General features: G+C 37.0%; 1 protein-coding gene across 3 annotated transcripts in view; it reads right to left on the reverse strand.

The window, feature by feature from the left end:
• Sema3a (semaphorin 3A) overlaps positions 1–27,391 on the reverse strand; it is a 483,245-nt gene that overhangs the window by 306,714 nt on the left and 149,140 nt on the right. For 2 of the 3 annotated variants that reach the window (XM_060374188.1, XM_060374185.1), the window contains exon 3: positions 12,232–12,309. The gene's annotated coding sequence lies outside the window, so the exon portion shown is untranslated. Of the gene's footprint in view, positions 1–12,231; positions 12,310–22,792; positions 22,903–27,391 lie in introns of those variants that run through there. The other variant, XM_060374186.1, reaches the window with a different exon arrangement.

Genomic DNA, 27,391 nt, shown 5'->3' on the forward strand with positions numbered 1-27,391 from the left:
AACAGAACCAAAAAATCTGGGCCCAAGGATGTTTGCAAAGACCAATGCTCCAACCAAGGACCATGCATGGAGATAACCTAGTCCCCTTGCTCAGATATAGCCAATGGCAGCTCAGCCTCCAAGTGGGATCCCTAGTAAGGGGAGCAGGGGCTCGCTCTGACATGAATTCTGTGGCTGGCTCTTTGATCACCTTCCCCTGGGGGGAGTGCAGCTGTACTAGGCTGCAGAAGAACTCAATGCAGCCAGTCCGGATGACATACCTAGGCACCAGGTGTGCAAATAGTATGTGTATACACGTGTAGGAAAAATATTCCTATCCATTAAAAATAAAAAAGTAAATTTAAAAATAGACCCCGTTAGCACTTTTCATATTTAGCTTGTCCTGCAGTTATTCCATATTTATAAGTGTTAGCCAGTTTTACCTTAGCTTACTTTTATATATTTCTAATTAAATAGATTAAATCCCAGCATCCTGATGCTGGGAAAGCAAAGGGAAGGCCGAGAAGTGGATTCTCCACCACCTTCAGGCTTAACCTATTGTACTGAAAGTTTTACAGCACAGTTCTCATGATGAGATTCTTTCGATTGTAAAGTAATTGTTTTTATTCCTCTTTCATCTCAATAATTTATCATGATGAGTGGAAATTTTTAAATATTCAGGAAATTAGTGATAAAACAACATGTCTTCAGTAAAGCTGCTTCTTCTCTGTTCAGTCAAACTTCCAGAAAAGGAATAATATATCATACAGTTTTTGTTTCTTACAGAGAGATGTGCAGAAAATATTTTTGCATGAATTATCATTCTCTTAGTCTTAAACTCTTTTTCCGATTTCCCTGATATTCCTGTTATAAATAGGTGAACTTCACATTGGAAATTTTGACTGGAATACCTGAGGGATTCTTCTCCTTCCTCTGTCCTCTGTGGATTCTGTCTGTAGGCAGTGGATTTTAATGTGACGTTTTTCTTAGCTTCTGTACATTTCTGCCGTGATCATTCCATCCAAACTTGGCAATCAGTAGTTGTGTGGAATTTCAACTAACACATCTCAGATGTGTATGCTCTCAGCCTGCGGGATAGGGAAGGACTTGATTCAGAAGGCACCTCTGTCTAGCATCAGAGTCTGGACTAGCAATTGGTCGAGAATATTACTGTAACTTGGTGGTCTGTTAATTCAAGATACACGTTAACCAAAATGCTGACGGCATCATTTTTGTTGGATGAGTGGCATCAGGTTTATTACTTTTGTTGGATGACTGTGTTGTTAACCATAAAGTAAAGGTAAAGATTTACTTCATTCATAGAATGTAAATGTCATTATTTATCTTTTGCCTGGGGCAAGATTTTTCAAAAGAATACATTTTTAAATTTGAAAAATATTGGAAATGAATACCACATGCTTCCAGTAAGGGGAAAATAATCTTACTTAAGGCTCAAAATTTTTATTTCAATATATAGGCTTTCTTGAGTATGTGATTTGAGACAAATAATTTTGCTTTTTCTTACTTCTCTATACTCAAAAGGATTATGAATAATTTTCTCTAAGTAATGTACTAGCCCTTGTTTTCATTTATTTGGTAAAAAAGAAACCAACATATAAAACAAAGCAACTGTATACTTGGATACCCAAACTTTTATCTCTTTGTTTCTTGTTTACTATTATTCTATATCTATATCGTGCTCTAAGATATTAAGGTTTTTTTCTCATGAATATGAGAAAAAAGCCAATTAACATGTTAAGATAACGATAACAGGTATTATCATGCATCCTTGGTTTTGGTAACAAACCCTGTGGGTGCCAGCCAATACCATTTCATAAACAAGTATTCCCATATATTATTGGAAACAATAAAAATTATGTAAATGAGCACACAAACCATAATTTTAAAAAGTTTGTCTAATTAAATAACCAACATTGTGAACTGAGCACATGCTAGTCAATAAAACACTAATGAATAGAATTTCAGTTGCTAAATGACACAGTATATGCAAAAATCAAAAGTAAACAGGGTTTTACATGTGCTAAGTATTACAAAATATTGATATTTTTCTGGAAAAGGTAAATACATCTAAATAGGTAAAGCCTAGGTTTTGAATAGAGTTGGGTGTCTTGGGGGAATAGGGTTAGTATTGATTAACAAGGCAGCCCAAGTGAAATAGCCGTATGATATAGTGCCATCAAATTGCCCTTCTCAAAATATGTCCCCTCCTTTAAATGACAACTTCAAGCAATAGATTCTTCTAATCCTTAAATAATTAGATGAGAGCAATAGAAAAGGATAAAAGAATGTATACTTTTCATACTATCTACACACATGTGAATGCTTGACCATATAGGTATCATGTTTTTTTGTTTGTTTGTTTTTCTGAATACAGGGCAGAGTGCTTGACCTCCAATAATCTCTGCTGCATGAGGAATTCTGTCTGACCAGCAAGGCAAGTTTGGATAATAATTAAATTATGAAACTATAATTGGTTTTGCCCATGCAAGCATCATATCTTGATGTCCTGTGATTTTACTGTGATTGTACCTGTCTTTGTTTTACTCATCTTTGTATTTTGGGTATTCTTAATTGTAATAACTTCATTTACCATATCCAATGAAAGTTTGAAATCATGAGGGTCCAAATATTATAAGATGTTAAGTGACCATTATTTTATAGTCTACAAGTATTATTGTTTTACATGTTACTATTGAAAATTATAGTTAAAAGAATGTAAACTTGTACAACAACTTTGGATATCAATTTGGCGTTTTCTCAGAAAAATGGGAGTAGTACTATCTCAAGATCCAGCTATACTACTCTTAGGCATATCTCCAAAATATGCTCAACTATACAAAAAGAACATTTGCTCAACCACATTTATAGCAGCTCTATTCATAATAGCCAGAAGTTGGAAATAACCTAGATGTCCCTCAGCTGAGGAATGGATACAGAAATTGTGGTACATTTACACAATGGAATGTGACTCAGATATTAAAAACAAGGAAATCATGAAATTTACAGGTAAATGGTGGGATCTGGAAAAGATCATCTTGAGTGAGGTATCCCAGAAGCAGAAAGACACACATGGTATATACGCACTCATAAGTGGATATTAGCCATATAATATAAGATAAACATACTAAAATCTATACTCCTAAAGAAGTCAAACAACAAGGAAGACTCTAGGGAAGATGCTCAATCCTCATTCAGAAGGACAAATGTGATAGACATTGGAAGCAAGAGAAGATATGGAACAGGACAGGAGCCTACCACAGAGGGCCTCTGAAAGACTCTGCTGATTGAGGTATTAAAGCAAAGGCTAAGACTCATAGCCAAACTTTGGGCAGAATTCAGGTAATCTTTTGAAAGAAAGAGAAGATAGAAAGACCTGGAGGGACAGAAGTTCCAAAAGGAGACCAACAGAGCCAAAATAAATCTGAGCCAGGGGGGCCCTGCAGCGTCTAATACCCCAACCAAAGACAATGCAAGGAGAGGACCTAAAACCCCTGCACAGAGGTAGCCCATAGACTCAGTCTACAGGTGGGGTCCCTATTAAGGGGAGCAGGGGCTGTCTCTGGCATGAAATCAGTGACAGGCTCTCTGATCACCTCCTCCTGGGGGCGGGGGTGCAGTCTTATCAGGCCACAGTGGAAGACAATGCAACCAGTCCTGATGAGACCTGCTAGGCTAGGGTCAGATAGAAGGGGAGGAGGACCTCCTCTTTCAGTGGATTAGGGGAGAGGCATAGGGGGAGAAGAGGGAGGGAGGGTGGGATTGGGAGGAGACTAGGGAGGGGACACAGCCAGCATACAAATTGAATAAGTTGTAATAGATGACAATAATAAAAAATTAAGAAAAAGAATTACAGCTGAGTAGAATACCACTTTTTAAAGGCACTTTAGAAAGTGTCAGCCTTGTAGTCCTATACAGTAAGACAGTTTTCTGTATATATTCTCATGAACTTTTTTTTAAAATTTATTTCTTACCGTATTTTGAAAAGTAGAATTAAAATGCAAAATAAAAGACCCTACCAAGCAGCATTTCAAAACAGATACTAAGACTCATAACCAAACCTTCGGCAGAAGGGGAGTTAGTATGATGGGGAAAGGATAGGAGCCCCACAAGGACCAAATATATCTGGGCACAGGATTTTTTTCTGAAACTGTTTCTCCAACCAAGGACCATGTATGGATATAGCCTAGAACCTTTACTTGGACAAAGCTCGTGGTAGATCAATAACCAATTGGTTTCCCATACTAAGGAGAATAGGGACTATCTCTGACAGGAACTCAATGGCAGGCTCTTTGACCTCCCCACCCACCAAAAGAGGAGCAGTCCTGCTAGGCCACAGAGGAGGACTTTGCAGCCAGCCCTGAAGATACCTGATAAAACAGGGCCAGACGAAAGGGGAGGAGGTCTTTCCCAACCAGTGGACTTGGAAAGGGGCAGGGAGAAGCTGAGGGAGGGAAGGTGGGATTGGGAGGGAATAAGGGAGCAGGATACAGCTGGGATACAGAGATAATAAAATGTAACTAATAATAATAAACAATAAAAAAGAAAAAATGCAAAATAGTATAGATTTCATCTGAAATTCTGTCTCTTGGTAAAAATAAAATATTGTGTGCTTTGGTCTGAAATTTTTAGCTTGCAGTATCTGAAACCACAACAGCAATAGAAACTTGATGATGGAAGCTCAAGGGAATTGGCATCAACATATTTAGAACGAAGTACACTTAGTCATTAAAAAGTTAGGGTTTGAGTCCCAGCTTTTGAAATGTAGATTATATTGTTACATTCAAGACTTAGGTTTATGCACAACATTCTATAAATACAACTTTTACTAACGCACTATTTCCTTATACTTATTTCTTCATTGTTACATTCTGGTTAAAATCTGTAAATTTAAAAAAACGGAAAAAGAAAGGACTGGGGCTGTTTCCATAGCAACTACCTCAGACCTCAGGCAATTCCCCAGTGAATCTGGGTAGTACTTGTAGACATAAATTGTTTCAAAGGCCAGTTGTGGCCCATCAGGGATATAGTTTTGATGAAACCCAGATGAACTGCAACTGTATTTTAGTCTATACTCCTACTTAAACTACAGTCAATTACCTGTGGTAATAGTAGAACAGAAATAGCATGAGTAATGAAATCTGCAGATCATCTCAAAGCATCATTTCAGCCAATAGCATCCAAGCCAACCTCAATCAACTTCTTATTAAAACAACTGAGAATATATTAAAATGGACAGATGTGACTTTCTTTTCCTCTTTTTGTGGTAGAGGTGCCAATAGTTATATAAAATGATACTTAAAATTTGGGCACAAAAGAGAAAAGACATATTACTCATTTTCTTTCTAGATTTCTGTTTCTGAGAGGAAGATGGAGTTTCTATCCCCATCAGATCTGTGGATACACTATAATAATTTATAATAATACTGGAGAGAATTAGGCCTAAGGAAAATGTACTTGATTATTTGTTAAGAATATCATGCAAATTCCAATTCAATGAGGCAAGTCTCCTCTATCCCCTTTAACCTTAGAAGAAGGTATAGCAGAATATAAAACTATCAACTTCCCTATATTTAGCTCTCTAAATGTCAACACTCATCAATGCTGCTTCCATTTAATCTACCCAAGTAACTAGAAATTAGTAGATAAAGCATTTTTTATGCACCATTTGTGGTCCACAATGAAACATTTCAATATAATAACTTACAAACAACCTCTAATCCTTTCTAGCATCAATTAAATCTGTAGCCTTACTAGCAGTTACAAAGTGTTCTGATATCTCATTCATAAACACCAATGACTATCTACCTATTACTTGGCTCCTGAAACAAAAGCATTTTTTACATATTAACAAAATTATAATACAAATTAACAAACATATTACACATCAACACAAGTAATAATGACAAACAACACATAAAATAAACCATTGCCTTTGGAGGAAACAAAGGCAATGAGGAAAATCTAGATTATGACAAAGTATAATTGACGATCTCTAGAAATAAAATATTTTTGTTATATCAAATCAAACAAGCAGGTAAAACAAGCAGATGTAGCTATTGGGACTTAAGACTACGATAAGAGAAATGATGATCCTTAAATAGAAAGGTTGAAAGACAAAGTGAAGAAAATTTCACAGAGTAAAACAAAAGAATACAAAAATGGAGTCATAGAAGTAAGCTATAATTAGTGGGCGTTAAATCCAGAAAACAAAAATGAACAAACGCACACAAATAAATAAAAAAATGCAGTGGCTCTAAAGCAGAATGTAAAGCACTCTGAATTTAATTGTTTTCTAAAGAACGAATCATGTTTTTCTGACAAGGAACTGCACTGAGATCCCTATATGTCCCAGGCTGTTGCTAGGACAGAGGATTGCTCTGCAGTAATTTACAGTAGGGCGTTATTTCCGAGGATGGCACCCACAAAACTCCTTGAGCCTAGAGAGATTGAGCTGGTGCCTTTGTGGAGACTTCAACCCTATATTCGACTCTTGGGTCATGGAGGTACTCTAGAGGCTGCAGAAAGAGAAGCCAGGACACGAAGCCAACCACAAAACCCTCCACCTACAATCAGTCCTGCCCGCAAAATGTGCTGGGACAATGGTGGTGTAGACATGGGGAGTGACCAAACACTGTTTGATTTAACTTGAGGCCCATGCCATGCCCTATACTGTCTGGATGGCCAGGAAGCAGAGATCAAATAGCCCAGACACCCAGGAGAGAGCCAAACGTGACTGGCAATAACAAAAACAACAGCAACAATAGAAAAAAATAATAAAATATTTATCACCTCCCACTAATGGGGGAGCAGCCTTACCAGGCCCCAGAGGAAGACAATGTAGCCAGTCCTGAGGAGACTTGGTAGGCTAGGGTCAGAAAGATGGGGAGGAGGACCTCCCTTATCAGTGGACTTGGGGAGGATCATGGGAGAAGATGAGGGAGGGAGGGTGGGATTGTGAGGGGATGAGGGAGGGGGCTACAGCTGGTATACAAAGTGAATGAACTAATTTATAAAATATAAATAAATAAATTATTTATAATGATGTTCTGCTATTTAATATATCAGAGTTGTGTTCAGTTGTCTTCAGAGTGGCAACAGTTGCAGAGAGCTATATCCTGACATTATGCAGAGAGAAAGAGAGAGAGAGAGAGAGAGAGAGAGAGAGAGAGAGAGTCACTCTAAATTGGAGCTCTACATTAGGTACTTCCCTTTGCGTATCAGGCAATCCCGCAGAAGAATTTGCATAAAGAGGAGCCAGAGGAGATGGAGGGCACCAGGAGAACATGATCCACTGTATCAATTAGGAAGGGCTCCCAGGGGCTCACACAGACTGAAGCTGCAAACGCTGGGCTTGCAAGGGTCTGCACTAGTTCCACAAAGTATATGCTGTGGATGTTTTTGTGAGAATCCTAACAGTAGGAGTAGGAGTATTTCTGCCTCTTTTGCCTGCTCCTGAGAATCTTTCCTCCTATTGGGTTGCCTTGTCTAGCCTCAATATCAGGGCTTTGCCTTGTCTTTTTATATCTTGTTTTGTCCTGTTTTACTTGGAAAAGGAAGGTAAGTGGAACGGGGAGAAGGAATGTGGTGGGAAGCTGGTAGGAGTGGAGGGAGGACAAACTGGGTTGAAATATATCATATGAGAGAAGAACTTATTGTCAGTAATAATTAAAAAATATCTATTTGTCTAAAATGTAAGCATAAACATAGTATCAAAAGCAAAAAGACAGAAGCTGGGGAGTTAGCTTAGCAGTTAAGAACAGGTATTACATCTGCAAAGAACCAAAATCTCTCAGCTTCTGTGTGGGGCATCCGTCTCACAACTGTCTCTAATTCTAGCTCTAAAAGTTCAGATGCCTACAGCCTCTTCAAGAACACTCCTTACACACTTTTGAGTACTGAGAAACACACACATGTGTAATTAAAAATAATGAAATAAAATGTTGAAAAGACAAGAGAAATCTCCATCATGAAAATATCTATCTTGCTTATTTCTCAGTGCCTGCTATTGTGAAAATTCATAGAACTGAGCACTTTGAAACTAAAATGGCTCATTGTGTCTCAAGAACTCCTCAATGAAGGGAACAAAGAGAAATAGAACGGCATCAATACAAAAGAAGAAATAGCAAGAGAAGAGGAGAAAAAGAGGGAGGGGGAAAGAGGAGCCTCAACATGTTTTGTGTTGCATGTTTCATGTCACTTGTACAGCAGCAAATGGCCAACCAGGCTTAAAATCTCATTCCTAAAGAGATGTGCTCATGAGTCACATACTGTAGATATGTGTCTCTTATTACTTGATGTATTTTGTCTTCAGTACTTTTATTCATTGGCAGAGTTTGACCAGTAGAAGAGAACAATGACACATTTATCTCATCGTGTAAGTGTATCTCTTGCTGATGATGGTGATAAAGTCTGGGAGTTATGAAAATTACCAACAGATACCCAAAATTAACGACTAGGGAAGGCAAGTGAAAGGAATGACTCGGAGCAAGATTTTGTGATCTTGCTGCAAACGCTGGGAGGAAAGGATTCGAATTGATGGTATTTCTGTTGTTTCTTATGGAAACAATAATGTTCGCTCCTAAGTCCCTTCTATCACTGAAATCCTTTAAAGATATAGTAAGGGTTCTCAAAGACTGAGAAAAGTGATAATATCATCTGAGGAATGAAGAAAAGACTATTTATAAGATAAACTATGACTCTGAAATTGAATTTATGTTTTACAGAAAATGAAATTATTCAGAGGCAGTTCACATGCCTACCTTTCTTTTCTTCAGTCCCATCATACTGGATTCATGAAGTTAGGCACATGTGCTACATGCTAGAATCTTTCAGGAGCAGCAAGCCTGAAGCCCTTCTATGAACTCATGGTCACCAATATCTGAGTTAGGTTGTAGATGTAAGAGCTTACAGGTTAACCACATCACAAAGATTACCTATGAATCCTTTCTTGATATTATTTTAGCATACTCAGCAATATCTCATGTTCTCCCATCATGTCAAAGAATAGCTGAAGAGGTACTCTAGACCTTTCAAAAATTTTAAGAGTGGTTACATCATATAGTGAAATACAATTTTGCTATAAACAAAGTAATATGTTTTAAAGTAAAAATTAAATAACAACTTTAAGATAAGTTAAGACATTAACATAAAGAATCAAAGATTCCTTATCAGAAAAAAATCAAGTTTTTACAGTTATACCATTCAGAAAAATTTAAGTATTTTGTGACTTTTGTTTTAACTCAATTGACTAGGAATGTTTCTGCAGAATCACTTCTTGTCTCATACACTTAATACCACCTGTTTGTAAAAGTGGAATTATGCCATCTATAAATAAGAAAACTTCATTTTTTAAAACACAACTTAGAACATAAAAATACAACTCAATCATGAAAAAGTAATATAGAGCTTTAGATAATTGATATCAATGAGCTTATAAAGTAACTAGAAAAAAGTAAGCACTTTCAAAATCCATTTAAAAAATACCTCAATTTATGTTAAAAAATTAGTGTAACAAAAACAACCAAACAACTATTAATAGACCTAATGTATAAAGAAAACCAAACAGGGCAGCATAATTCTCTCAAGATGCACAGTAACAGCATGGGAGCCTAAAATATTCTGAGTCTGGGGTCTACGGTTCTGTAGAGCCTGAGAGGTCCTCCCAATAAACCAGGCCAGCATGACATGACGGCCATGTGGAAATGACAGCCTTTAACCTTGAACCCAGAGATGGTCAGACACTCCTGCTGACCTCAGCATTGCAATTCTACCGTCGTCCTTCACATTCACACATTTTTTAAATTGTCTGATAAAGTGATGTGGGATTTTACTGTTCTCATTCCCTAGATCATTGCTTTTTTTCCTCTCACCAACAGACCCCTTGATGGTGCTGTCTTTCTTCAATGAGTACTCAACATCTTAATCATTTTATATTGGCATATAATAACTGTAGAATTATTCATCATCAAACACATATGAGAAAATATATAGTCAGCACTCCATAATGGCAAAACTAGTCTTGCATTCAGGAAGTAATATAAAAAGATATTATGGACCTTGCCATGTTCACATTATTAAAACACGTGTGTTTCTTAACAACAGAATATTTGAGCCAGAGAAATATGTCATCCATCTAAATTTAAATTTTTAAATAAAAATTCCATAACAGTGGTAATAGCAACAATCCCCTTCAGATTACTTCTGTTCAGAATTTCAGAGCACAACTTTTTAAATCCATCTCCCAACTTCACCACCTCTGGTAATGATTATTGCATCCACTACTTCTTTGAGACATATTTTTATGTTTTACATATAGATGAATCCGTGAAGCATTTGTCTCTCTGTGCTGTCTTGCTTGGCTTAACATAATACCCCTGGCTTCCTAAGTATTGTTAAAAATGCAGGGCTCCCATAATTTTCATTCCATTGTGTTTTATAACAGAATTCTGATTTGAAGGAGAAACAAATTCAAGAATCTATTAAGAAGCATAGCTACTGCGGTGACAGGGGCGAGGGAGAAGTGCCCTCCTCTACCCCTTCCCTCCTAACCTGTAGCCTGTGGCAGGCGGGAGAGCTGGCCCTGAGGTCATGACATCAAGAGAGCTGGCCTTGTCCCCTAAGTGCTGAAGCACTCTTGAAGGTAGGTCCTGCGTCTCTCCTCTGGGAGAGCACTGTAGAACTGGCTTTGATGGGGAAGGTGCAGGTGAGCTGCCCACGGGCATGAGAGCGGGAAGCTGGCCCTTCCCTTTGCCAGCTGCAGAATTGGTTGAGGTAGCCAGGACAGTGCCGGAGTTCTCGCCCTGGTGGTGCGGGTATGGTAAGCTGGCAGGCTGACTAACTCAGCTACCACCCAGGCCCAGATCCAGGGCTCTGTGTTGGCCCAACTCATCTATGAACTGCTGGAGCATGTGACGGGGCCAGTCCTACAGATCCAGAGCTGCAGGATCTCCATGACACAGGGCAACAACAGGATGTCTGCGAGGAGTTCCAGTGAAGACCCAGTATTGATAGTGTAAGCGGAAACCAGAGGTCTCGAACAGACTAGTGAGTCATTGTAATAGAGATTTGCAAATAAAGAAGTGTGGACAAAAAGGTATACTGTGGGGCACACTACAGCTTCCAGGGTGAGTTTTTAAAAATGTTTTGTTTTGTTTATTTTTTGTTTTCTTTTGTGATGCAGATGCAAAGGCAGAGGGTGGGTGAGTACAAAGGGACAGGGAGATGAGTGGGGGTGCCTGATGTGAAACTTACAAAAAAATCAATAGAGAGAGAGAGAGAGAGAGAGAGAGAGAGAGAGAGAGAAGCATGGGAATTACAGCTAACAAATTCACTGTTTTCTTCAGACAAATTGGAACAACAGTTGTTAACTGAGTGTTAATATAGTGAAAATAACCATGAATGGAAATGTATATCAAATGTGAATCATATATGCATAGGGAATTACTGTTTTATACATGATAAATACATAAATTTTCTCTAATTTTTAAAGGGGGGGCTTTAACCCTCATGTGTTAATACCTTTGTTTCATTCCCTTCATTCTTGTACTACCAACTGTTCAGCAAGGCAGAATCACAAGTGTAATACTGCTAAACTGTATCCCTAATTTATGCAAAAAAAAAGTTCTTGAAAAGATGCTGAAATGGGTTACAATAAGCAGTCTGTCCTCATTCAGGGCTCCTGACTGTGGTTTGCGTTAAGGGTGATAGTTCAGTTTCACATCGATGGGGAAAATTAAGATAACGGTTTGAAACTGACTGGCTCTCTTTATGTTTGGCCTTGCAGTCTTTGAATGGATTCTGAGTGATAGTAACCATATGTGCCCCAGAAAAATGCAGAAAGGGCAGGTTAGCCAAAGTATTCTTCTGAATGGCAATCTGCCTACATAGCAGCTACCTCTGTTCTGAAGCCCCTGGGAAAAGTGGCCAACCCAGGGAAATTGCTGAGTTTGAGGAAAAAAGAAAAAAGAAAAAAACAGTAGCAATCTACTTTCTGATGCTTATTCTAAAACTGGATTTCCTGCAAAGTATTTTCTTAAAGTATTGGAACTCTTTAAAAAGTCCAAATAATCTATAGAAGAATATCTTCTGGCAAAGTGAAGTGTTCTTGACTTTTAAAAATTTATGTTCTAAATTACCTGCAAAGATATGTATTATCTAATTTTTATGAGAAGTTTTAATATACAAAAACATATATTAAAAAAAAACAAAAACATATATTAAAAAAAAACTTACCTCTTTCACGTTTTTACTGCCCAAGATACATTTCGTCAGTGAAACTTGTTATTTTAAGGACCAGGACATTTTAAGTTCCTATAAAAATAAACATGATAATTGTTAGAATTCGGTCTACATTAAACACTTAATTATCCCTGGATAGAGATTTCTCAAAACAAAAATTTACCCTTAAAAATGGCTTTAACTACTGCCATATCTTTAATAGAAAAGTAAAATGGCAAAACGGGAAAGGTACCACATTAGGGACACATTAACTTTAGCAAGCATTCACTCTGGTTCCACACAACAAGTTAATTTATATTCACTAAGTAGGATTGGAGTCCTTTGAAATAGGCTCTGACTATGTAGAAGGACATGCTGTCCTCAGTTGCTTTGTAAAGCTATGACATCCACATCATTTTCATTAATGAAGGCTCCAAATGCCCACCCAGCTAACTAGCTGTATTATGGTAGTGGCAGCAAGCATGTCACCTCAACAAAAGGTTTTCATTCATTATTTATATTATTCTGGCTAAACACAAAAGGCAAGATAAGAGTCACAATTAAAGTTTATCACCTTGAATAAACAATAAAAAAGAATGTAGAGAACCACATAAAAATATTCACATTTGAATTCAAATATGACCTGAGAGTCAGTATTTTTGTTTTTAATAAAATGATTTGGTCAAAATGAAAAGAGGAAAAGAGGAAGTGGAAATTCAGTACTTAAGGATTAATCTTACTAGACACAATATTTTTAAAGTTCAAAGAGTCAATAGTTTGGTATGACTTCTGAACTAATAGCTACTTCAAAGTTCCGACTGACTCTGTCTTCTTTAACTGTACAGTTTTAGGAAGTAAAGAGTATTCTATATTGCTCTAGTTTTTGAGAACTATAAGCTAGTCTATATAGCAGGAGTCAACAGATATTTATTATTACCTTTGTTATGTGATAAGATTAGGAAAATGTTAGCCTCGACTTAAAAAATAACGGATAATTCTTTATCCCAATGGTGAAGACAAATGTCAGTGCTGCATTACGCATTTCTTGGATTATAAGATGGTATCAAAAGACGGTGAGATCATTTTAAGGAAGTTATTAGAAAAATAATACTTATGGCCCAAATAGTGTTTGGAAGACTTGTCTTTCTGGATCCTTTTGTCTTTCTGGTGCTGTGGTTAGAAATAAAATTTTATATATGGTAGGCTACTATCAGCAAACCATATCCATAACGTCCATGTGGGTAGAGGTGGAAGTTACTGTAATACATAACAAGAGAGGAGCCTGGGAAAGTTAGAAAGGAAAAGCTTGAATCCTAACAGAAGAGGGAAAGTGACATAATTGGATGGAAGAATTAGGCTGAGCAAACAGCATCTGCCTAGCCTTCAGCATGGAAAGTGGGGGAGGGGCAGGAGGTGGGAAAAGGACAGCAGGGTACCAAGGCTATCTTCTAATGCCATGAGAATTTACCTACAGGATTTGGGAGAGGAAAAAAGCCTTTACAGGATGTGACACTGAGGAGCTAATAGAACACTATCTCACCTCCAATCTTAACGATTTAAGTGGTGTTAGGTGGAAATAGCCTCCTCTTGAAAGATGGTGTGAGAAGCAGTCAGGAGACTTCAGGTGCAAAGGAGATAAGGGAGAATACAAAAAAGTGTTTGAAGATAGGAAGGCTTTGTTGGGGAGGTCCAGGGAGCATTGGAGACAATCAGGAGACAGAAGTAGAGGATCAGGATTAGTTTTAGTGATGGGAGTTGACATGAAAGTTCTGGGTTCTCTTTAGCGACTGACGTAAAGTAAAAAGGTGAGCATGATGAGGTAAGTCCTGAGTTGCTGCAAACAGACAATAGTGATTAGTCTGAGTGTCACTAGGATCCGAGGAATACTTATGATTATTTTTCCCCAGGAATGTTCAGGAATTAGGAGAATCCACTGCACTCTTGACCTGAAAACGGATGTCTTCTAAGACAGATCTTTCCAGGTTAGCAAAAGGCAGTCTTTTATGACTCTGGCATTGCTTGTCTGTACGAGGAGGCTGTTTCCCATCTGTGGGCTTCCTTCTAGCATACATAGTGAATCAGAGTGGGAGGATTAAAGAAGACCGGCCTGCTTAGAGATGTCTGCTCTCAGCCGGTGACACTTTTTCTAAGATCTGAAGGAAGAACTTTCTGAATATCTTAATAAAGTATCAGGAAGCAAAAGGAGCAATAAATAAAAAGGTCCTGGGGTTAGACCATGTGCAAAGTGCTCAGAAACAGAGAAAGTCATCGGTGTTGAGTGTGGAGTAACGGGATGGAAACAGAAGTACAAAACAATACAGTTACTACTGTAAGCCAAATGTCAAACAACAAGTACACCAATAAGCACTGTTGACACCTATTCCACAGTTATAACTTCCTACGCTCTAACAATGTACTAGCTAAGTGGGAATAGTGCAGAAAACCAGATATGCATGTATGCATGCACAGGCGTACACACACACACACACACACACGCACACACACACACATACACACACATACACAAACACACAAACACACACACTCTCTATGTCTGTCTCTAAATATTTTAATGAAAACTACTTACTTCCATAATAAAGGCCTCACAGTTACAACCACAATTTTGATTAAATATCACTCTGCAAAGCAGACTGTTGCTAAAACAAGTAGTCAGAGCTATGATTAAAATATGTTTATTTGGGGGAATAAAGCTGTTCTCAGTCTTTGATAGCCCAGAGAATGTGCTGGCACAGATGAAATGTCCCACCTCTCTAGGGAAGATTACATGAGCCAACAAGACACCTGCAGACACTAAGTAACTGTTCCAAGCTGACAGTTCTTTTTTTCTTTTTTTTACAATCCACACCATATAATTTTTCTACAAAAGAAAAAAGAAATCTGTCAAAAGAAGATCCATTAGTGTCAGGTAAAGATTCCTAAGAAGCAAACTTTTTAAATTGCGGTAAAATGATATCAACAAGTGAAACTTAAATGGGAAATTCCTAATGCAAATAGATTAAAATTTTTTATCTTATCTGTTTTTTTCTCTTTGATCTTGGTATTCTCCTGGAAACTCCAAAAGGGATATGACTTTGATAAATACAATGTCTGGTAGTTCTTGCTGGGATGTGATATGAAGAAATAAAGCATTCTACTCTCTGCTGAACCTGTTTTTATTAAGCAGTGATTTACTAAGAGTTTTGAAAACCGAAACTGATACTGGCCATTTAATTTAAAAACCACAGTACATTTGTTATAAACACTGAACACTGGCATTAATGTTGGTAGAAAAGTTCATTTCAAATTTAAAACATCTTTTTCTTTCTCCTCATTTCTCTTTCTCCTTTCCTTTCTCTTTTTATTTTTCTAACTGTTAATCATGAAAGGAAAAGGAAGATAAGGCAGTCTGGGCAATACCATGGAATAAGTCAAAATTATCAATTGAAATTTAATTTTATTTAACATGCAGGGTTCCAAATAGATATTTAGAAATGATAGATTGATCCTATTTCTGATAACACAAATATTTTAATATTTACATTACATTACATCTGTTAAATCATTCCATTTTAAGAAATTTAAATCTTAAATTTACTTATTGCTTTTAGATTACTTATTAAAAATTAAATTATTGAAGACATGTTTCAGTTTTGTGCATTATTGTCTTCTTTCTTACTGAATTATACAGGCAGGTCTTCAAGTCTGCCTTTGGAGTTACTGGTGTTATAGGCCTGTACCACCAACCAGTCCTCTTCAGGAAATCTTTTAATAGAAAATTAAATTACAAATTTATTATTTGCATCAATCATAGATTCTAATGCATTTGAAATGCTGGGGGCGTGCTCACGGAAGCAAATTAGTGCCACGTTGGGCCTTGGAAGATCTAAGATAGCGTCCCATCTTTGAGCCTAAGGCCCACACTAAGAGAGGATATAAAAAGGTTTAATATCCTTAACATAATTCTGTAGAATCTGTCTTTTAAGGAACTTTATCACACATTGTTAGATCGTTCCTTTTTTAGAGTAGATTTGAAACAAAACATTTTATTATTTTATTTTACATTAAGATTACACTGGCCATATGAGGAAAAATAATATAAATCCTTTAAACTAAATCGTTTCTGAAATGATCTTTATTTTGTTTTTCAGCAGATGTTAAGCTAGGCCTGAACAAATATTGGAGACAATTTGAAGCACTTGGCATATCATAAAGGAAACTCCATGGCAATGGATGATTGTAAATACTTATTTTAAAATTAGAGGAAAACAGTTTTTCTTTCAGAAAATAAACATAAATTATATAAATTGTTGTAGAAATAATCACCTTTTGCTTAAATCTTTAAATTGATATATTTTTAATACTGTCTTCTGAATTTATATTCATGTAACTACAAATTATTTCCACACAATTGAACCTAATAAGATATACCCTATTATATGACTCCTAATGGCATTCTGCTATACTTGTAGATCAGTTCCTTGCTCAGCCATCATCAGATAAGTTTCCCCCTGCCTCAGATGGGAACAACAGACAAACATTCCATGACAGAGAAAGGCCTTGGAATACTCAATCCTAAACTGGATGCCTTTATCATACTCTCCCACTAGGACTCAGGGAACCCTGGGGAAGAGGATGCAGAAATATACGACAGCTTGAAGGGATGGAAGATATCAAGAAAACAGGGTCTTCTGAATCAACATAACAAACGTTCATTTGAACTCGGACTGAGGCAGCAAATGGTCCAAGAGTTCAAAAGAGAAGTGGAGACCTATCCCCATCCTGACGCAGAAGCGATTTCCAATTGATAACCACTTGCAAATGAAAATTAAATTTTCTCCAAGAGAGTCTCACTGAGAAGACAAGCAACGCTCAAGGGTAGGCTGCATGCCCAGCAACAGATGGTCTATAGAACACAATCTCAATGGCATCTTTGCGGGCCACATCAGGGCTCTTCCTGTCTTAAAGAAAATCATCCTTTTAAAATTTTATTTCATGGATATATTTTCTTTTCTTCCCTTTATCAACCCTCCAGGTCCTTTGTGTATATATTACGGATTCCAGTTTTGGGTTTTTGTGTAATTCCTGAGTGTGGGAATGAGTTGGTCTCTGCTTTTTGTGCCTTCTCTTGAGCTCCTTTCTTTCTGTTTGTTTTGTCCAATTTCAGCGTGCAAGCTTTTTAAAAAAAATGTATTTATTTTCTTCTAATGAGCTACAGAAAAGGGATGAATGCAGATGGGTGGTGAGGTGGGGAGGCACTGGAAGGAGAAGAAGAAGGGGGAACTGTAATTAGTATAAATTATTCGAGAAAAAAAAACTCCATTTTCCATAAAAGCAAAAAAGAGGGATATACTCTATCATTTGTCTAGCATGGAAAGAACAGACTCAAATACGCAATTTATCCACACTCCCTTTAGAATAATTAGATGTATTGTATTGACTTTGTTATGATTTTAATTAAATAATATGTCAGCTTGTATTGTCTGGTTGTTCAGCATTCTCAGCTTTGCTGGAATCCCTATATTCTCCAGAATATGTGTGATCTACCCCAGTAAATGCTTAACTTTTTTACATGTTGAAGGCTCTATTTAATCAGGGCTAAAGACATAATAGAAACATTGGTTCTTCCTCCCATTTATTACATTTCCTATTCTGAAGGAGGTTTTCCAATATAATTGACTAGTTTTATTTTTGAAATTTTCTCTATAAATTATTGATTCTCTTTCTACCACAAGTGATTATAACTCTATTATGGTTTAGAATTGGTCTATATATTTTTTTTTAATTTTGAAAGGTTTGCACATTTAATAATTTTCACTGGTAAAACTGTAAGAGGCAATTACAGGTTTTTTTTAAATATCTATTGTTTGCAACACAAATATATTTGTATAGTCTTACTAACCACCTGAAATAGCCTTCATCTCAGAAACTTAAGACTTGTGTTTACTTTATAATAAACAGCATAATTTCCAATTCTATTAGTTTTTTAATTTTAATCTATTCAATTTATCTCCCAATTGTAGCCCCCCTCCCTGGCCTCCTCCTAGTCCTATCCTCCATTTTCTTCCATCTTCCTCCCCTAATCCACAGGAAGTAGGAGCCCTCCTCCCCTACCATTTGACCCCAGCCTATCAAGTCACATCAGGACTGCATTCTTTCTCTTCCTCTCTGGCCTGGTAAGGCATTCCTGCCAGGGCCAAGTGATCAAAGAGTGTACAACAGAGTCTGTGACAGAGACAGTCCCTGTTTCCCTTACTAGGAAACCTATGTGCAGATTGACCTCCCCATGGACTATATCTAAGCAGAGTATCTAGGTCCTCTCCATGCATGGTTCTTGGTTGATTGATCAGTCTCTGCAGGGGCCCCTGGGCCCAGATTTGTTGATCTCCTTGTGGAGCTCCTGTCTCCTCCAGGGGTCCTTCCCTCACTCTTCCCTAAGACTCCCTGTGCTCTTCTGAAAGTTTGGCTGTGAGTCTCAGCATCTTCTTCAATTCCCTGTTGGGTGGTGTCTTTCAGAAGACATTTATGGTGGCCTCCTATCTTGTTCCTTCTCTTCAACCACATCCAGTGCTGATTCTATTTGCCCTTCTGAATGAGAATTAAGCATTCCTCCTAGGGTCCTCCTTGTTACTTACCTTTGTTAGGTCTGTGGATTTTAGTATGGTTTTAGCATGGTTATTCTGTATTATAAGGCTAACGTCCGCTTATAAGTGAGTATATACCGTGTGTGCCTTTCTGGTTCTGGGTTACTTCACTCAGGATGATCTTTTCTAGTTCTATCCATTTGCCTACAAATTTCATCATTTCCTTGTTTTTAAAAGCTGAGTAGTATTCCATTGTGTAAAACTACGACAATATCTGTATCCGTTCTTCAGTTCAGGAAAATGTATGCTGTTTCCAGGTTATTAAAATAAGACTGTTATTCCTCTAAATACTTATTTCCTCTAATGTTCTATTACCATCTATATGAAAACAATTTAACTCTGAGGTAAAATATCCCAAATCCTAAGTGTAAAGACTATGAGTCTAGTACCAGACAGTAATACTTATAACACATAGCTATTAATCTATAATTTTTAGAGATAATCCAAGCTAATTTTTTCTTCTGTGCTTTTTCACATTTGATGTTAAGACTTTCATTTTTAAACTTACTGGCTTTAATCTGGAATTTTTTTTCTTATACAGATGGCAACATATAAATCATTACTGTTGTAATAAACACAGTATTAAAAGATAAAAGGGAACCTCTTTGAGTCAGTTTGCCACAGTTCTAGAATATATGCTGTCTTCCTGAGTCTGTGTTTGTCAAGAGTAAAGGCAGAAAAAAATCATTTTTAAAGAAATATTGCACTGAAATTTCTTACTGTAGCTTCTTAAGCTCACTCAAAACTTGTTCTATGTTTTATGTACTACACCTTCCCATTGATACATTGAATCATGAACTGCTACTCTAAGGAAGTTAAGGGTGGGAAAGTGGACACCAGAGATTGCAGCAAACAGAGATAGAAAAGTTTCACCATTGTGTTCTTAGTTCACATTTGTGGTAGGACAAAAGGTCTAGTTTACTATCATTCAAAGGGTGCCTACAGAAAACTAGAATACATGTTTAAGGAGATAGAAATTTTTAACTTGATTTATGCATTACATAATATATCTAAACGTTAAACATTACATTACTGTTTATATGTATGATGTTTAGGACTTCATTTTTATGTATCAATTAAAAATAACTTTAATTCAAATATTGTAAAGGCTCATTTGAGTAGGGTCCACGTAGAGCATTTATTTCCCCAACATTCTCAAGGCTTAAGTCTCTCTCTAGCACTTCCTTCCCCCAAAGAAACCCCAAACTCAAAACTAATCGTTTGATGCCTATAAAACTGAATCAGAATTCAGTGGGTTTATGATGTGTGACTGATATAAAATGATAATCTATCTTTAATCATAGATTAAAATAATCGGTGATTTCCATTCCTGCAAACACTCTGAACAAATAAACTACAGAACAACAGTACTACACAAGGACTAACTTCCTGCAAAAGATCATCTCCCATGTAGTGCCTTGACACTCATGTGACAGTGGCATTGCTTCAGCCACCTCTGGAGCTCAGCAGAAGCCTCAGGAGCTGGCTCATGCTGTGCCACTTGTGATCTTTCTTCCCCATGAGACTCATGTGTCTCAGGCTGAGGCTGTTTCAATTATTATTATTTTAGAGTTATGGCACATAGCCTAAGCTGTCTGTGATGAAGAGAAAACATATGCACTATATAAACTTTATTGTTTCTAGGAACACAGATGTAGAGGTCATCCTCTCTTTCTTCTTTCTTTCTTCCTTTCTTTCTTTCTTCCTTTCTTTCTTTCTTTCTTTCTTTCTTTCTTTCTTTTTCCTTCCTTCTTTGTTTCTTTCTTTCATCTTAATTCCACAGTATAACTTAGTTTAGCCTCATTTATGTACCATGCAATAGAAAGCACACAAAGATAAAAATATATCAACACACACATGCGTACACACGTGCAAACAAGCACTTATGCACTTACACACACATACATACATACACATACATCATATCAGAAATGGCAGCCAGTTTCACCTATCCAAAAAAAAAAAAAAAGTCTGCTTTAGACAACATTCATTTATGTAGCGCTTTCTACATTAGCAAGAATTCCAGGTAGCTGGCAGCTAAGAATTGGTCCTATAGTTATTTTCCTGAGTAAAGCTAATTTGGGTGGAGATTCAGCTCAGTAGTAAAGCGCTTGCTTGGCATTCGTAACACCTGAATTTTGAATCTCAAAAGTATAAAGGAAAACAAAATGTTTTTGAATATACAATAAATAAATAAAATAAAAATATTAATGGAGAATGTAGTTACATTTTTACTATAATAAATCTAACCCTGTATAGTAGAATATGAACGGTAAATGGATATCAAGGTAACCGAAGAGAATATTATCATGTATGGTTGGTGGCTATAATCCTCTGTGTATTCTCTTGAATGGATTTGAGTAGGAAGCCAGTCATTTTAGAGTAGGTAATCTAATCTAATCAAATTTTTACAGCACTGGAAAAGAACATGACACATTGAAAATGAAAATCAGTAAATGTTTGAGGTAGATTTGTTGGTACATGGAGTGAGCATGGGCGACGCGTAAAGGAAGGGGCAGGAAGTGTTCTCACTGCCTTTACCTTATGACATCTTTAGTTTTCATGACACCTGAATGTAGGCACAGAACCCAGGCAATAGAGACTGCAAACCCCGAAGACTCCAGACTCCCTGTGACTCCATGGATGATATACTTAACGACACTATGGTTTGAAGGTAATCTTTTTAAAATAGAATTTCAAAATGTGGCAAAGGAGATGAGAATGCTGGTTGGAGCCTCAACCCTACATAAAGAACCACAGGTAGCCAAGGAATGCTGAGAGTGAGTAATATAGTCATCCCCAGGGAAGAGCATGCCAATTGGTTATCTAATACCAAATGATCAGCTCTGAAAGCCTAGATAAAAGTAACATTATATAGACTGAACAGGTTGTATTTATGTAATTAGGAACATAAATATATAGACATATATAGATATATATAGAAAATCACTAAAAAGATGCTATAAATTTGAAAGAGAACAACATGTATATGGGAGAGTTTAGGGGGAGAAAATGGTGTAATTATAATATCAAAATAAATAAAAAATTATTAACAGAATAATTAAGTTTTACAATCATAATAAAAAGAATTAAAAATTACATAAATCATTTTTATAGACCAGATGCATAATAGTTTAACCAATTCTTAAGTAATACACATAAAATTTCAATGACTAAATCTCAGTTATTCTTCTTATAAAAGCCATAGTACATAATACATTTTAGTGAATAGTATAATATTTAATCCTTATAATAATAATTATTATTAAAATTTATATCTATTATAAATATGTGTAACAACCATAAGTCTTACAAATTCTTGTTCTAAATAACTAAATTTAGCATTATCTTTATAAGCTTATATAGAAATTCTATCACTAACTTTTTAAGTAATCACTTATTAATTACTTTTAAATTTGTGTAATGTATCTTACATTAACATATTTGATACTATAGTATTTTAATTTAGGAATTTAATGTAACTGCCTATATTAAAGAAAATAATGTTTTTAAAGTTTTATTCCTCTTTTTAAAAAGTGTCTGGCATTTGTGACATTTGTGCTCTGTTATAATTATCTCCTATTATTTTCTTGTTTTTTCTTATTGAGATGATGTTGTTCAATTTGAACGTAACTATTTTAATTTATATTTACTTCTAGATTTTATAAGGAAAAAATTAGTTAACTTTTTTAAATTGTGATAATGCAAAACTAAAACATGTCAAATCATGAAATGAGCAGAGGAGTTATTTCACAGCGCATAGTATGATTTCAAGCAAAAGAAACCTGTAACTTACTACCATACAAAACATTCCCTGGTTTTTGAATCTCACAAGTACATCACTCTCCTACCAAGTAACTAACAAGATAATAGAGATGGTCTAAGTCCACATATTAAGGTACTATCAAAGAAGAAAGGGAGAGAGAGAGAGTTACCGTTAGGCGCCCCTGTGAATCTTCATTCTGTTACTTGCTGCTGATGTGAGAAAGATGATTTTCTTGTTTTAATCTTCCAGAATCATATTTTTGTTTTAAAACCAGTACCAGATATTTCACCCTAAATGGCTAGTGTCCAAATAGAAAAAGAACAGGGAGTGGCTGTAGGGTGCCCTCAATTGAGGTGATTAAATGCAGGATCTGCTCTGTGTCAAAACCCTTTTTGCTGCCTCACATTTTCTAAAAATGGAAAAGGTGAAGCTTTCACACATAGCAGGCTCCAAATAAACAGTGCGCCCAGCACACAGCTCGTGATACCAGCAAAAACATTTTTTTTCAACCATAAGGAAATTCTTGTGCCAGCTGGTCCCCTCTATCCTAATAGGACATTTCTCCACATTAATGCAAAATTCAGCATAGGGACCCTGAAAAGCCTGCATCCCTCAGGCTACGTTTGTCCCGAAGAAGCATTAGCTACATGTAGCCTTAAGGGACTTTTATACAAAACTCACCAGAGTAACTTAGAGTTTACTTGGAAGAGAAAAAGAAAAGACAAAATAAAACTGGGTCATGGTGGTGATTGCTTATACCGTAAACCTATGGAAGTGATTTTACTTTTCTGATTTTTTTTTTCTTACTTTCACCTTCCAGTTGCATGGATAGAAGCATTGTGTCCAGGAAAAGTTGTGGATCAGTGGCCAAAGTCTTTAGCACCTTCCTGGCAGTATTCTGAACACCCTTCCCTCACGCTGAGAACAGGCTAGCGCTCTCTTCCTTCTTCTTTAATCTTAACTTTTCAGTTTTACCTCATGTGAGATACTCATAATACTTTTTTTTTTTCAGTTTGAAACCTAAAAATTAAACACTGTAATGGTTTAATCGGTATTCTCACTTGTCCTGGTATGTGCATTTTCTATTCTAGTATTTGCAGTACATTTCACATTCACTATACTTCACTACCCCTTGTCTAAACTTATTTCATCAGTTATTATGGATGCTGAGTTGCCAATAAATTATTTAGCTGAAATAACTGTTCTCTGGTGGATAGCATTCTTAGGACGAACTCATCAAAATGCAACCACCTAGGGAAAGCATTCACTGTAACTCTGTATTGAATGAACTCTGTATTTCTAAATAACTTTGAAATAAATGTGACTTAAGAAAACATATTTGTTTTTTTTATTTTAAACAATCAAGAAATATTAGTAAAAGGTTTATACCAGAAAATAAATTGTATGAATGATTAGATAAATGTGACAGTTTTCCAAAGAATTTGTCATAAAGTACATTTTAGGTCATATCAGAGCTGGTATTTTCTTGTCATTGAAATGAATAAGCAATGATCATTTAAGCATTTATCCTAAAATTGTTGCTTCTGAACATTTCAAATGACATTATATGCGTTTGAGGATAAAATACATATTTTTCTTACTTAGATACGTACTTTTCTTAGCTTCTAAGTGTTAATATCAAATGTATAACCACAAATTAGTTGACAACTTTGAAACTCAGTTTAAATTGGGAAATCATTAAAAACTCTGACCGTATTTATAAATTAGTGCTTAGGCCTCCCCTGCTTGTTAGAACTTTGGCTGTTAGCTGCCATGGGGCCTATAAGAAGTAAGTCTTTGATCGTAAGCAGCCATTTTGAAAATAGAGCACCTTAATCAGAAGAATGACTAGTAAACAGCCCCCCTCTATTATGTTGAAAGTTTTCGCCCTCACTGTTACCTCTACATAAGGATTGCTCTTCTTCTGCCTTACATCTTTCTGTAGTGTCCACTCACATACTTACTTTTATTTTTGTTTGGTTTTAGTTCTTATAGTCAAGATTTAACTGTGATTGACATGGACCACAATTGTGTATTCTTCAGTTACTCTTGTCAGCGATGTCATAACTTCCAGGCTGTGCCTCTCATTCTCAGCTCCTTAGTAGTTTGAAGACGGCCATTTAGCTTTGTAGTCTGATGGGGAGAATTTTTCTTGATTCTTTCTTTTTTTTTGTTTTTTTTAATTTTTATTTAACTTTTATTAATTATACTTTATTCCTTTTGTATCCCCCCCATAAGCCCCTCCCTCCTCCCTTCCCGGTCCCACCCTCCCCTCCTTTCTGCATGCATGCCTCTCCCCAAGTCCACTGATAGGGGAGGTCCTCCTCTCCTTCTTTCTGATCTTTTTTTTTTTTTCTTCTCAATGCAGTTTATTCAGGAACCTTGAACAATCTTCTGACCCTGGGGAAAGCCAGCCCACAGCTTAAAATAGCCTCTGGGTAGCCAACCTCAGCATGCCTCGTGGGCAATGCAGATAGGTCCACATACACGGAAGCAAGCCAGATCCTCAGCCTTAGCTAAATATGGAGTTGTTTGTGACAGAGAGCACTCACCATCGGGAAGGTGGAAGACGGAAACCAGCTCCATCTTTCAGGCGTGGCATTACGCAGCTCTCTACAGTTCCCCTTTTTTGTTTTGGACGCATCAGGCAAGAGTAGAGGTCTGATCTCTGATATTAGAAATAAATTGGGACTTTGTACCGATGTTCATTTAGGTGTCATCCACCCAAAGTGCATCAGACCCGACCCATACCTTTTTCTCAGAGGCGGGACCTGGGGCATCAACCCGCATGCAATCAGACATGCTCTTCTCTGGGTCCAAAGCGGCTGACCCTGAGTGCAGTGCTTAGCCTCACATCCTGAGCGTAACATTTTAGCTTTTTATGGTAGCCAACCATGCTTGGGGAGACTGTCCTGCTGTAAAGGCCTGAATGATCATGGCTGCATTACGCTGTTGTGAGACTCTAATCTTGCATATACACCACAGGCAAATCAAGGAGACCAACACCAGAAGGCCTGCTAACGCTCCCATGCCCGCCCATTCCTTCAGATGATTCATGGCTGCAGCAATCCATGATGATAATCCTGTGGCTAGTCCTGTGCCCACTCTGGTAGAATTTGCGTAACAATGGCCACTCTCAGCTGCTCCATCATAGTATCGAATTCTTCAGTCCAATTACCTAAAATAACTTGCTTTTTTGCCCAATGCCGGAATGCTAGTGAATTTAGGTATGCCCTGGTTACTCGCATGCCTCTCTGGGTGCCTGTGCCCGTTGATGCCCCTCACGCTATGACTCTCTTCAGACAGAAAAGGGATCTTGGAATTACAGCCGCCACTGTTACTGCCATCTCATTGGCGGCTGTTGTAGCTACCACCACGGCATTAGCCATGAGTCACAATATGCAGACTGCTCAGACCCTAAATAATCTTTTAGCCAATGTAGCACATGCTTTAGATGTACAAAAAGGAATTAATGCTCAACTAAAAGGAGACTTGATGGTGTTCAATCAGAGGATTGACCTCGTGCAGGAGCAAATTGATACCCTATGGCAAATTGCTCAACTTGGCTGTCAATGGAAGTATGCTGGACTTTGTGTCACTAGCATACAATATGAGAATTTTTCCCTGCTGCAAATCTGTCTTGATTCTTTCTTAGTTCAATATCCATTTGTGTCCTCGTTTCAACGGGGTCTCTGTGGACTGCAGTGTTACTGGTGGAGGATTTTTCTCTGAGTAGCATGAAGAGTTCTTGTCATCCTCTGTTGCTTTTTTCTACTTCCTTCTGTAAAGTCTTTTGTGAGGAGACTTGTTTTTCTATCTTTGTTTTGTTTCATTTTCTTCTTCTGTCTCCAATTTTCTCTTTATCTCCCATCCCTGAGGTCTTGATTATAGGACCTTTTAGGGCAGAGGTGTTTGATTTAAATCCGACTGCTAATCTTTGACTCTCCTTTTCTTGGATATTTGTAGCCTCTCTGTATCATTTGGAAGTTTTCTGTTGTTACTTCTTTGGAGGAGATTTCTAGCTTTATTATCATTCTCCAATTCCTTAGACTACAGTATGCAGCTACAGTGCTGTTCCCAGTTGACCAACGAATTTCTTTGTTACTCCTCATTTATTTATCTTTCTTTCCTTCCAGCTGTGTATTTTCAAATACTCAGTTTCCAAGACCACAGATTAACTCTTTATATAATATGGTCTGCTGTTGACACTCCCCTAAGTCAGTGCTCATTTCATTTAGTGGGGATGGGCACAGATGTAGCCCATGGCAGTTTAGTGTCCAAGTGGGTTCCATAGTAATGGGAAGAGGGACTGCCTCTGACATAATCTGATTGGCCTGCTCTTTGATCACCTCCCCCTGAGGGGGGAGCAACCTTACCAGGCCACAGAAGATGACAGTGCAGCCACTCCTTTTATGGGATATGATAGACTAAGATCAGAAGGAAGGAGAGGAGGACCTCCTCTATCAGTGGACTTGGAGAGGGGCATGCGTGAAGAAGGGGGAGAGAGGGTGGGACAGGGAGGGGAGGGAGGGGCTTATGGGGGGATACGAAGTGAATAAAGTGTAATTAATAAAAAAAATTAAAAAGAAATAATCATTACAATATATCAAGACACAAACACTATAGAAAGACAGGACTGAAAAAATATACAGTGTGGGCAGGAATGGTGAGAATTTTTTTTTGCATTTATTAGCATAATTTAGAGCAATGTGTTATATTTGGATTTACTGTCTTTATGGTTATGCTAATTTGCAATCATTTCAAGGTA

This window comes from Meriones unguiculatus, chromosome 21, assembly GCF_030254825.1.
Source record: "Meriones unguiculatus strain TT.TT164.6M chromosome 21, Bangor_MerUng_6.1, whole genome shotgun sequence".
Classification (NCBI taxonomy): domain Eukaryota; kingdom Metazoa; phylum Chordata; class Mammalia; order Rodentia; family Muridae; genus Meriones; species Meriones unguiculatus.